Here is a 12,401-nt window from a genome sequence, read left to right on the forward strand (position 1 = left end):
AATAAGAGTTTTATATAATATATGCTCATCATATGCTCTGTGATTAGACTCTGAAACAAAATGGTTCCACTAGACATTGAACAACATAATAGTCAAAACTAAGTGCCATACATTAACATCAGTATTATTTTTTACTAGACAAATAATTATGCCAAAGAAATTGTAACTGATTTTCATTTGGCAGTTAGAATTACCTGGGATAACTAGGTAATCAAGTAAATCAAGTGAAAGATCTGAAAGAGACGGAGGGACAAAGGAAGACAGAATAAATCCTTGTAAATTCAATTGGCACAATAAAAATGTAAATTAAAGTTAAATTCTACATGCCTAAAAACATAAATTTCCACCTAATATAAAAGTGCTATTCAACTATCTATTTTCCATTGATGTCTGCAGTAGCAGAATTATTAAAAGATTTGCACAGTGGTCTACTATGTGGTACTAACCATGCACCCAGTGGGTGTTCAATAAGTACTAATTATTGCTGCTGTTCCAGTATTCTGAAGTGGCCTTGGAACATTGCATAGTCAATGAAAGAAAAGTACAAATTACATTAGTGGAATTTTTTTTTTTAATTTCAGAGAAATGATGGCGAGGAGTACAAAATGTCTACCCCATGCTCTAGAGATCACAACCCTTCCCTGTCCAGCTTTTGTCTAATACAATTCTAGCCTGTCTCCAGGGAGCATAGGCGAGTTGAAACTATTATTTTCTCTAATAATACACAAGATGATTAAAAAATATAAAAGAAGGAAAAAAAGAAATGTGAAATTAAAAGAATGATAGAAAATATGAAAAGAAGGAGAAAAGGAAGGAAGGGAGGGAGGGAGGAAGAAAGATAATTATAGAAATATTCCTTTGACATCTCAATGTGTTTTGGGAAGAGAAGCACTACTCGCTGGGTGAGGGGCATTGACTCTCCTCCACCGGTGACATCAATTTTGTGAAAAACAAAACTGCCCATAAACATTTCTAATATACCCAAGGGGTCGATACCTCTTATTTTGAAAACTACTGCAGGACTTCGTATCCCATTAAACTCATGTTAAATTAAAAAATAACACACAGGATGTGTGGCATACTTCACCAGTGGTTCTCAACGTTGGCTGCCCATTAGAAGCATTCAGGGGCTTTTAAAATTTCCAGTGCCCACCCAGACCAGGACCCAGCTCAATTATATCAGAGTTTGTGCAGGTGGGGCCCACATCGATATTTTTTAAAGTCCCCCTTTTTCATGCTTGTGATTTTAATATTGTAATCTACTACACTGAACTACCCTCCTGCCAACACCTTTAAAAAGGTTGAATTGACTTAATTACCAAGTCAAAACTCGAATCCTTCCTCCCGTCCAAGTATCTGAAATAGGATTTTAATAAGTATAATAAAAAATGTTAACCACTTATGTATAGTCTACTGTAATTTGTCAGAAGCATGCTAACTTACATACATGTAATATCTTTCTTAATGACATTCCCACAAGCACAAATAATCATTCCTTCCTTTTTAAATAAGGAAACGTACATTGTGATAATTAACTCAATTACAAACCTGAGTCTATCTTCGTCCTCCCCTCCTCATAACACACAGTATGAGAGAACATTTCCACAGGATAGACTCCAGCAGGGCCCCTGACCAGAACCAACCTGGGGAAACAGAGCCCCTAACGAGACAGAAGAGGAGGAGGCAAGCTATGGCTAACATCCATCACTAGTTTAACAAGTCTTACATTTAAATTTGGTTCACACAAATTTCAGCAGTGAAAACCTAGGAGGTGGTGAAAAAAGAATAATGGGACATGTACATGAACTCCTTAGAGTTCATGAAAGGCAAACTTCGGGGGTGAGGGTGAAGAGAAAAGCAGTATGGAGTCAAGTGGTACGAATTTAATTTTTTAGCACAGTCTATTTAGAAGCAGGGTTTATGACGTGCAAAACATAGTTCAAAACCAGATAGAATTTCTGAATAAAAAGGAAACCATGCGATCTCTGATTTCTTATCCCAAATGAAAGAAACATATAACTGTGTAAATGTCATGACTATGGTGGTTGCAATAGAAGATGAGTTATTAAGGGAATGTGTTACCATGCAGATAAAGTCCCTGAGGAGTAGAGTTCTAACTATTATAAATATAAATTTCATTTTTATCCATTTTATTGAAGCAAAGGGGAAATGACATGCAGAGAAAAGGCATAAAGACTCGCAACATTCACCCACACAAAAGAAAGTGAAAAATTCACAGAAAACTTTTAATTATGTCACTGTGGAATATCACCTCACAATACAAAATGTGTGCGGCCTCTTTATTAATTGGAATAGAAAACTAAATGTCCTATTTTATTTTTTGAAATGTATGTGTTCCAGGTTTAAAAGCTGTTTTATTTTTTTCAAAATATGCATAATAATTATGGTATACTACCATAACAAGTGTCACATATTCATACCAATCTGTTTTGAATTTATGCATTTTAGGAAGAATACGATTAAAAATTAAACAATTACTCATATTTTCTGGGACATAAGTCAGGAAAATTATGTTTCACTATTTAGTTTCTTTTCTTCTTGGTTTGTTTTCTTTTCTAAAAATCATTTGAGAAAACCATTGATAAAAATATAAAGAAGAATTATGAGTTTTTAATACAATGATTTGTTCAGTATTTTCTATGCATCCTATTATGTAAGAGTTGGAGTTTAAACAGTTTAAATTTCTAGTTACATGCATATTTTTCCTAACTTAAAATATTTGCAAATATTTTTTTAAAATATTCTAAATATCTACAAGACAGTAGTTGGGAAAATAAATGACCTACAAGGACCAGCTACAGGGTTGGTAATCAAATCTGCAATATTGTGTCTTGAAAAGGAATCATGGGGCTGCATACTAAATACCCAACGTTATTTTTCCTACTCCCAAAGAGAATATGACTTTCCCCTGCAAAACATTTAAATTGTAGTTTGTATCCAATGCTCTCAGACGCTCAAATTGTTTAAGACTTTAAAATTTAATCAAGGGATTTCTTAATGGAAGTTAGGAAGAGCAACATCAGAAATACATTTGACAAAAGGGTTACAAATTTCTACTTAATTATTTACAATGGCCATATACGGCTACACAGAGACAGAAAAGTAGCCAGACTCCTGTGTATCAAGCTCAGCCGTCTGAAAGAACAAGGGCATCAATTCGTCCTCACACCGTGCAAACAGTTTTCGAGATTGCATCTTGTTGGTCTTGATGAAATGACAAGACTGGGATCTGAAGCTTTGTGCTGGTAATTTATGGCCACCGGTCACTCTGAATTGAATGTTTTCAGGATACAGAGCGCCTACTTGTCATTTATATGCATCTCATTTTGTCACCTAAAACATGTTTTTCATCATTGCTAAAAGCCACTACCTTTTACTTTTTTCTTCTAGTTCTCTTTTTTCATTTTCTCTGTCTGCGCCATGTCTGTCAATATATCTATGTATTTCTCTTTCTTAAATAAAGCAAATGTTATTTCCGCTGAGCTCAACATTATAATAAACATCAATATGAAAATAATAGGTTAAAAAATTAAACTTACTAAGCTTAGGTCAGGGCCTTTTTTTTTCTGATCATTTACTTGGCTAGATTTAGGGGAAAATCAAATATTTCAGTTGTTTTTTCATAGAAAAAACTTCGATCACATTTTAGAATATGCATGTTTATTTTTATCCCACAAGTGATTGTCTAGTTTTTTTATCTTTTCTTTTTCTGAGAAATAAAGATATATCTTCAGCCCCTATCTGCTATCCTTAAGTCTTCTAGTATATAATGTACTAGACTTAACATTTTTAACTTTTAAGGTGTAATATACACTTGATTTTTTAAAATTTTAATCAGAGTAATTGAATGTTTCCTCAAGGAATGTTATTATAAATAAATTCATAGGGCTCTGGAAACCTCTTTCTTAAAGAGATGGTATCAACTTACTTTTTACAATTAAAAGACAAAAAGAATTAATAACTATTACATACATTGTGATTTATAGAATTTATTTGGATAAGTTAAGCTTCCTGAAAACCAAAGTTTCTAGAAACTCATATAAATATATATGTTATTTTTGAAATGTCACAGTATGTCTCAAATCATAGTTTTTTTTATCATATGTAAGCAAGGAAACTAGAGAGTCTTGTCACATTAAATACTGTTTTCATTAAGATAACTAATCTAATGTTATATAAAATATAACCATGCAATAAGATTTTTGTTTAAAATAATATACAATTAGAAATATTTGCATAAATTTCTTTTTTTTCTTTTTCTTTTTTTTTTTTTTTTTGAGTTGGAGTCTCACTCTGTCGTCCAGACTGGAGTGCAGTGGCCGCTCCCGGCCACTGCAGCCTCGACCTGCTGGGCTCCGGCGATCCTTCCACCTCAACCTTCCAGGTAGCCGGAATTACAGGCATGCACTACCATGCCCGGCTGCTTTTTTGATTTAATGTAGAAATGAGGTCTCACTGCCCAGGCAGGTCTCGAACCCGCGGGCTCAGGCAATCCACTCACCTCAGCCTCCCAAAGTCACGGGATTACAGGCTGAGCCACCGAGCCCAGCTCATAAATTTCTAAAAAAATTCTGAAAGTTGTAAAATTATTAGGTCTTAGAGATGAAAGTCATTTTATAAATCATGATTTTTCATCTCATTAAAATCTCTTTCATCACAGCCTACACAAGTATTTACTGGGTCATTGAGACACTAAATATGCACATACAAGGGGAAATCCGCCCCCAAAAAATTTATTTATAAAAAATTGTATATTTATTCTTGCATATTTAAACTTGTCACCTTCAAAGTACTCTCCAGTAGATGCAATATGCCTATTGAGATGCTTTTTCCAATGCTCAAAACAGTTTTGAACTTGTCAATTTTGATGCTTTGTAGTGCTTCTGACATTTTTTTGTTTCACCTCTTCTGCATGGGCAAAACCTTTCTCTTGGAGGACTCTTTTCATTCAAGGAAACAAACAAACACAAAAAGTCACTGGGGCAAGATCAGGAGAATAGGGAGGGAGGGACAACAGGGCTCATGCTGTTTTTGGTAGAAAACTGCTGAACACCTAGCATGGGGTGAGAACGTGTGTTGTCATGGTAGAAGAACCAGTCACCTGTTTGCCACAACTTGGGTCATTTCTTCTGTAAATTGTGATTCAATCTTCTCCAAACTTCCAGATAAAAACTGGTTGACCATTTGATTCAGAGGAACAAATTCCGAGTGTACTATAAGAGGCCAGCCCTTCAAAAATAATTCTGGTTTTCTTTGGGTCCCCCTCACATTACTCAGTTGATAACCCTGCACTTTTTATTGCACGTTATATACTTTGGTTTACTTACAATAATTAAAAATATTTTTATGTGTCTCACTAAAACAAAAGACACAGAAGTTTCCATAGAATCTCCCTCTCTCTTGGTTAGGGTACAAATAAGTATATGAAATGTTCCACAATTAAACAGGGCATATTTTAGTATTGATCTTCATCCATTATCACCTTTTATACTAGGTTCAACATCTTATGTACAAAGAGTATGTAAATAATAATCATTTGGTACATTTAAGTTCATTTGAAGTAGTTGGAATTATTTTATAATGTTGCACTTACCTTATTGCATTAGTCATCTCAGAAAATTCTTCTCTTATGGTTTCAAAGATTTAATACAATAGCAAGTTTTAAAGAGAACTGGTATAGGATGATTGAGAAAAATTCACATTGGGATACAGTTTTATGTAGTTCCATGAGAATTCCTAAGCCATTTTATTATTGGAAGTGCTCATGGGGTTCCATAAGAATGAATGGAAGTGACAGATCTAAAAGCATAAGCTTACCAAGAAATGATAGTGAAAGAAGCATCATTTTATATTTCAAGAACTGTGCAGGGGCTGAGGTCTGAACCTGTTCTTAGCCTGCCAACCTTTCATGAATGGTGGGGAAGACATGAGACTTCTGGATCAAAGAAAAAGGACTTCAACACTCTATTATGCATTATAGGGCAGGCAGTGCATCAGTTCCCCTTCTCAAGTTCCATGGAGTTGAAGAAGAGCTGACTCAGATGGATTTGAACACAGTGATCTGATGTCACAGCTGAAGAACTCTGAGTCTAATAAACCTCAGTCTTTTAAAAGTGAAGGTTAGCAAACCTGTACACATTTTTCTTGGAGGGAGACTGCTGCATCTGATCTGGCCAGTAAACAAATCCGTCGTCTACTCCTAAGAGGTACTCTATTACTATCTTCTAAGTCTGTTTGCTGTGCAAGCATACTTGAACAAAAGCAGATACAAGTGAAGAAATGAGATGTCATGGAGAATTGTCTCTCAACCTTAAGTAATACGTGGCATTGCACTTCACTGTGACTATAGGTTCAGAACTAGTAGAAGGAGGTCTGGCAAACCTTTACCATAAACCAAAGAGAGCCAGATATTTCATGTGTATTTGTCAATAAGAGTCGTCAAGCTTTCTACTGAATTGATCTGAATTTTTGTGGTTATAATATATAGTCATTTTCCTGGTCATACTCTTGAGACAATAGTCATACTCTTGAGACAATAACAAGATCAGCATAGCTGTTAGATAAATTTTCTAATTGAAACTTTCATCCATTTTGCATGAAATCCAGCATAGTTATAATTAAATTTGTCCTAATGGTTTTAGAAATTGGTAGATAGTTTTAGTTTTTAAATGTCATCTGCCTTTTTCTTTCTCATGCTCTGACTGCAGTAATTTTTCTGTCACCGTCAAATCCACCAGAATGTTTTTCTCCCTTTTTTCGCATCTCAGCACTAGATGTTATAACTGGAACTGCAGATTCCTGTGTCTTTTTCTACATACTATTGTGCTCATCTGATTGCCCATAAATAGGGACAGTGTCATTAGACTCACACAAGTTAAACAGCTTAGTAATCTACAGTCTTCTGCTGCCTCGAATTGTTAATGTCTTTTAGGGATTTTATTTGAAAAGCACTTTCATTTAATCATTTGCAGTCTGTGTGATCAAGACTTGTTTTTAAAGTAAGTGTGGGCACCATAAAGAAGGAAAAAATAATAATTCACAGGTTGGGAAACAATGTTTTATCTACTCAGCAAAAGATTAGTTGGCATGACTAAAAGATACTAAAAATTAATAAGAAAAGCAAAGCAATGGAGAAATGAGTGAAAGTTATAAATATCCGAAGATAACACAATGGTCAAATGCATGTGAAAATATGCTTATCCTTAGATATCAGAAGATTTATAATAAAAACTAAAAGAAATACTATTTTGTATTGTTATTTGGCAAAAATTTGCATTTGTAAGAATATGAAGTGCTTTATGTTCATGGAGCTCAGAAGCTCTCACATACTGCCTATGAATGTATAAATTGGGATAATGCCTCTAGAAAATAATTCAGTGCTATCTTGCAAAGTAAACAAGTGAATACTTGTGCATTTGTCCCAAGAAACATGAAAAAGCACACTACAGCAGTATTATTATTATTATTTTTATTTTTTTATTTTTTTGAGTTGGAGTCTCACTCTGTCGCCCAGACTGGAGTGCAGTGGCCGCTCCCGGCCACCGCAGCCTCTACCTGCCGGGCTCCAGCGATCCTTCCGCCTCAGCCTTCTGAGTAGCTGAAATTACAGGCATGCGCGACCACACCCGGCTAATTTTTTGATTTATTGTAGAGGTGAGGTCTCGCTGCCCAGGTGGGTCTCGAACCCGCGGGCTCAGGCAATCTACTCATCTCAGCCTCCCAAAGGCGCGGGATTACAGGCTGAGCCACCGAGCCCGGCTAGCAGTATTATTTTTAAAGACATACAGATGGAAACAACCTAATGATCACCAAAAAGAATAGTTAAATTAATTTTCATAAAATGAATGAATACTGTATAAAAATGAAAATAATTGCATTATACAAATGAACATCGAAATTATGCAAGCAGTATACAGTATGAAAATACTTTCATAAGGTGAAACAAAAAACTGCAAGTTAAAATAAACTGTGGTACGTATAGAAATAATAAATATGCTACAAAAATATAATGAATGATAAAACAATTAAACCAATAACCAGTTTGGAAATTGTGTGTCTGTGTATGTGGGTTTTTTTTTTTTTCTTTTTTCCTGAAAGAAAGGCAGAAAGCTGGCATGGTAAAAATTTCACAAAAGAAATGCTAATATTTCCTTTTTTAAATGGCGATTTGTATTTAATTAGTAACTATTATACATCATAATTTATACATGCATCTAACACTCCATAAGTACAAATTATTTCATAATTAAAATTGGGGATGTAATAGGCTAAACACGTAAACCGGCTAAATGTTAGTCATCTAGACACACACACACACACACACACACACACACCAGAGACAGACAGAGAGACAGAGACAGAGACAGAGAGAAGGTGAGAGAGAGATTGTTTGAATTTATTCCCATCCACTGATGTCAAACAATGCTTAGGCGAATTACCGTACTTATCCTATTCTTTATTGAGAAAACATCTAGGTAGTTTCTCATACTAATTGTCCCTGAATTTTGAGACTTAATTCTCTTTTTTCTTTTCTTTTTTTTAATGTAGAAACTTGGGGGTACAAGTGAGAGTTGACTACATAAGTAGGCTACCTGCAGGTGAGGTTTGGGCTTCTAACTTGCCCTCATTCTTCCTGGTAGTGGACAAGGTACCTTTGTGTTGTTACATTTATCCCCTCTTCCCTCTCCCCTAGAGTGCCCAGCTACTGTTGATCCCTCCCTTGTGCTAATGTAACCAGTGTTCAGGTCATATTTATAAGTGAAAATATGAGATATTCAGTTCTTTGTTTCTGTGATAGTTCAATTATGATGGTTTCCAACTACACCCAATTTTCTGTGAAGTCCATGGTTTTGTTCTTTATGGCTGCATAATACTCCATCATGTAAATGTACCACATTTTTTCTTTATCCGTCCATTTTCAATGGGCAGTACAGTTGGTTCCATGTTTTTGCTACATTTATGGTTTTGTGAATGTTGAACCAGCTCTGCATCCTGGGAATTAAGCTCTCCCGGTCATGGTGGATGATCCTTGAGATGTGTTGTCAGTCTTTCTTAGGGTTCTTTTTTTCCTCCAAAAGGTTTTCCCAGCCTTATGATATTAAAATTTCAGATTATTAACTCTGTTCAGTCTTGTCCGAATTCCAGAAAGAATAAAGCACAAGATTAAGATTGCTGAGTGTGGATAATAATTTCTTACATATTGACCATATGACCACATTTGAAGCAATTGTTAAGCTGGAAAAATTACTAAAATTCATTCACCCGTATGTTTTCCTTGCATCTTTGTATATTTACTGGCTAAAAGTCAGTTACTATTTTGGGTACATCTTTTCTTTACAATTGGAATGCATTTTTGTAATATTCATTTTTCTCTAAGATATATTCATGCTACATTAATTTTTAATAAGGAACAAGAGAATGAGAGGCGACCTAGTGTCTCAGAATGCTATTGATAAAAAGGATTTCAACTATACTTTTTTATTTGTAAAAAAAAATGTGCTTTATATCAATTTTTTCAAGTAAATTTCTTACAGTGTTGATACTATTGTGTGATACATCTGCTTCATGGACTAATCAATTATTAATCACTGAATTTTAAAATGAGACTCTTGCAAAACTTCATTAATATTTCATGAAACTGTTGGATATCTAAATACGTGTGTTAGTTCTAGTGAGTTTCACTCACAATTGTTTACAAATATCCCTATATGGATGCTTGTATGTATGTTGACATTAACTATCACTAGATTAGATCTATTTGGGGCTCAATTATTTATGTTTCTGGAAATGTTCTAAATTGTAGAATTCAATAAACCATCATTACAGACGTTAATAAAACTATAGAAAGTATGTAAATCTTAATGTCTGCAAAAATGACATTCTCAACATCATCAAAAATAATGTAAAACATATAGACTCTTCATTCTCATTTGCTCATTCATCTCTAAGCTAGGTTGGTTTTTATGAAAATAGATTCCAACTTATTTTTCTTCTTTCTTTCTTTTCTGAGTCAGGGTCTCACTCTGTCACCCAGTCTAAACTTCAGTGGCAAGATCACGACTCACCATAGCCTTGACCTTCTGGGCTTAGGGAATCCTTTCATTTCAGCCTCCCGAGTAAGACTACAAGTGTGCACCATCATCTCTGACTATTTTTTCATTTTTTGTAGAAATGAGGCCTTGTCACGTTGCCTAAGCTGATCAACTCCCAGGCCCAAGTAACCCTCTTGCTTCAGCCTCCCAAAGTGCTGGGATTACAAGAGTGACCCATTGAATCCAGAGAAGATTTGACCTTTAAAGTTATTTTACGTAAAGCTAGTAGTTTTACTTAAAACTAGTAGTCTACTTAAAGCTAGTAGTTTGTGGCTATGCCCTAAATTTTAAGTCAAAACTATACTTTAAGTCCCATTGTAGAGAGTGGAATAAATGTATTTGCAAGAAGTGTATTTAAAGAAACTTAGAATAAAAATATAACTATCTGTTCTAATAAAATTTAACATTTGTAGCTGTGAAATAACATATGTATATAAGTGTTTTTTAACTATTCATTGAGTGGAGAAATTGCATTTATTCTTATGGTTTTTCCAGAATTTAAAAATCAAGGGAAACAACTGAATGTAGAAGAAAGTCACTAAATTTTTTCTTTTTATTTACTGTCTGTTTTCCTCTGGTACACTAGGGATTATTTGTGGTACAAAGGAAATATAAGACATGTTTTTCAGACTCAAAAACATGTCACTGTAGATATCGGTATATTTTGTATTTATAAGCATATGATGGAAAGACAAAAACTGAATTTATTTATTAAAAAAATTTGTATTTAGTCTTACATGTTTAAATTTTAATCACCTTCAAAGTACTCTCCATTTGGTTCAATATACCTATTGATATGCTTTTTCCACTGTGTAAAACAATTTTAAACTCATCCATTTTGGAGCCTTTTAGTGCTTCTGTCGTTTTTTCATTTCACCTCTTCCACATCAGCAAAATATTTACCATTGAGGCTTTTTTTCATCCAGGGAAACAAATTTTTTAAAAGTTGTTGGGGCAGCCGGGCTCGGTGGCTCAGCCTGTAATCCCGCGCCTTTGGAAGGCTGAGGTGAGTGGATTGCCTGAGCCCACGGGTTCAAGACCCGCCTGGGCAGTGAGACCTCATCTCTACAATATATCAAAAAATCAGCCGGGCGTGGTAGCGCATGCCTGTAATTCCGGCTACTCGGAAAGCTGAGGCGGAAGGATCGCCAGAGCCCAGCGGGTAGAGGCTGCGGTGCCCGAGAGCAGCCACTGCACTTCAGTCTGGACGACAGAGTGAGACTCCAACTCAAAAAAAAATTAAATTAAATTAAAATTAAAATAAAAGTTGTTGAGGCAAGATTGCTTGAATAAGGAGGATGGTGCACAGGGGTCATGCCGTTTTTTGATAAAAAAACAGCTGAACACTTTGAGCGGTGTGGGCAGGTGTATTGTGGAGTGGGCAAAGGTGTTGAAACAATCTTAAAAAAAATTCACTGAAGTAGCATGCAACCTCTCACAATGCTAGCTGGTACACTGATGCTGATGCTTTCCTAGAACACTTACCCAGCGAGGAGGCCTGCACTACAAGGGCCACTTCCTCCAGAAAATAATTCCAGTTTTATTTGAGTCCCCCTTCATATATGTATGTATGCATGTACATACATATACATATGTATGCTTATGTGGGTGGATAGATATAGTTGCATGAGTATGAATATAAATAGATGCACAAATGATGGGTAGTCAGACAGACAAATAGGTATATACAAACATATAAATAAGGTTTACTTATTAGTAATATGACCTAAAGGAGGGGTTCCTGAGATCAACTATTGTACCCCCAAAACATGAAAACTCCTATAACTTGTTAAGTTCAACTACATGTATTTTAATCACTTCAAGAGTTCCATAAATGTCACTCTAGGTGTGTGGAATAAACTGTCTTCCCATGATTTGATGATAAGAACATACAGAAAATAAAATGTACATTCTTATTTAATGTCAAATACTCTTACCAACTCAAACTTTTCATTCTCATTTGATCATAGAAAATCTGTACTGTCAAAAATGACTTGTGTATCCCTGCAATAGGACTAAATCCTTCAGCACTATTATCAAAGTTTTTCAATGTACACATTAAGCTCCCTAGTCACATATGCTAGTGCCTATGACTAACTCTCCTCTAATTTTGGACAAGATGCTTCTCTAAGTTATACTGTAGTTGTAAATGTCTATGGGTCTCTGGTACAATTTACTCACTGTGATTTCTTTCAAGTTCCCTTCAAATATTTATTTGATTTGTTCATATATAACATACGTCTTCATGCATTATCATTAATTTCTTCCTGAAGAGTTATGCGCTTTTCC

This window comes from Carlito syrichta, unplaced genomic scaffold, assembly GCF_000164805.1.
Source record: "Carlito syrichta isolate Samal-C Ts95f unplaced genomic scaffold, Tarsius_syrichta-2.0.1 Scaffold121953, whole genome shotgun sequence".
Lineage (NCBI taxonomy): Eukaryota > Metazoa > Chordata > Mammalia > Primates > Tarsiidae > Carlito > Carlito syrichta.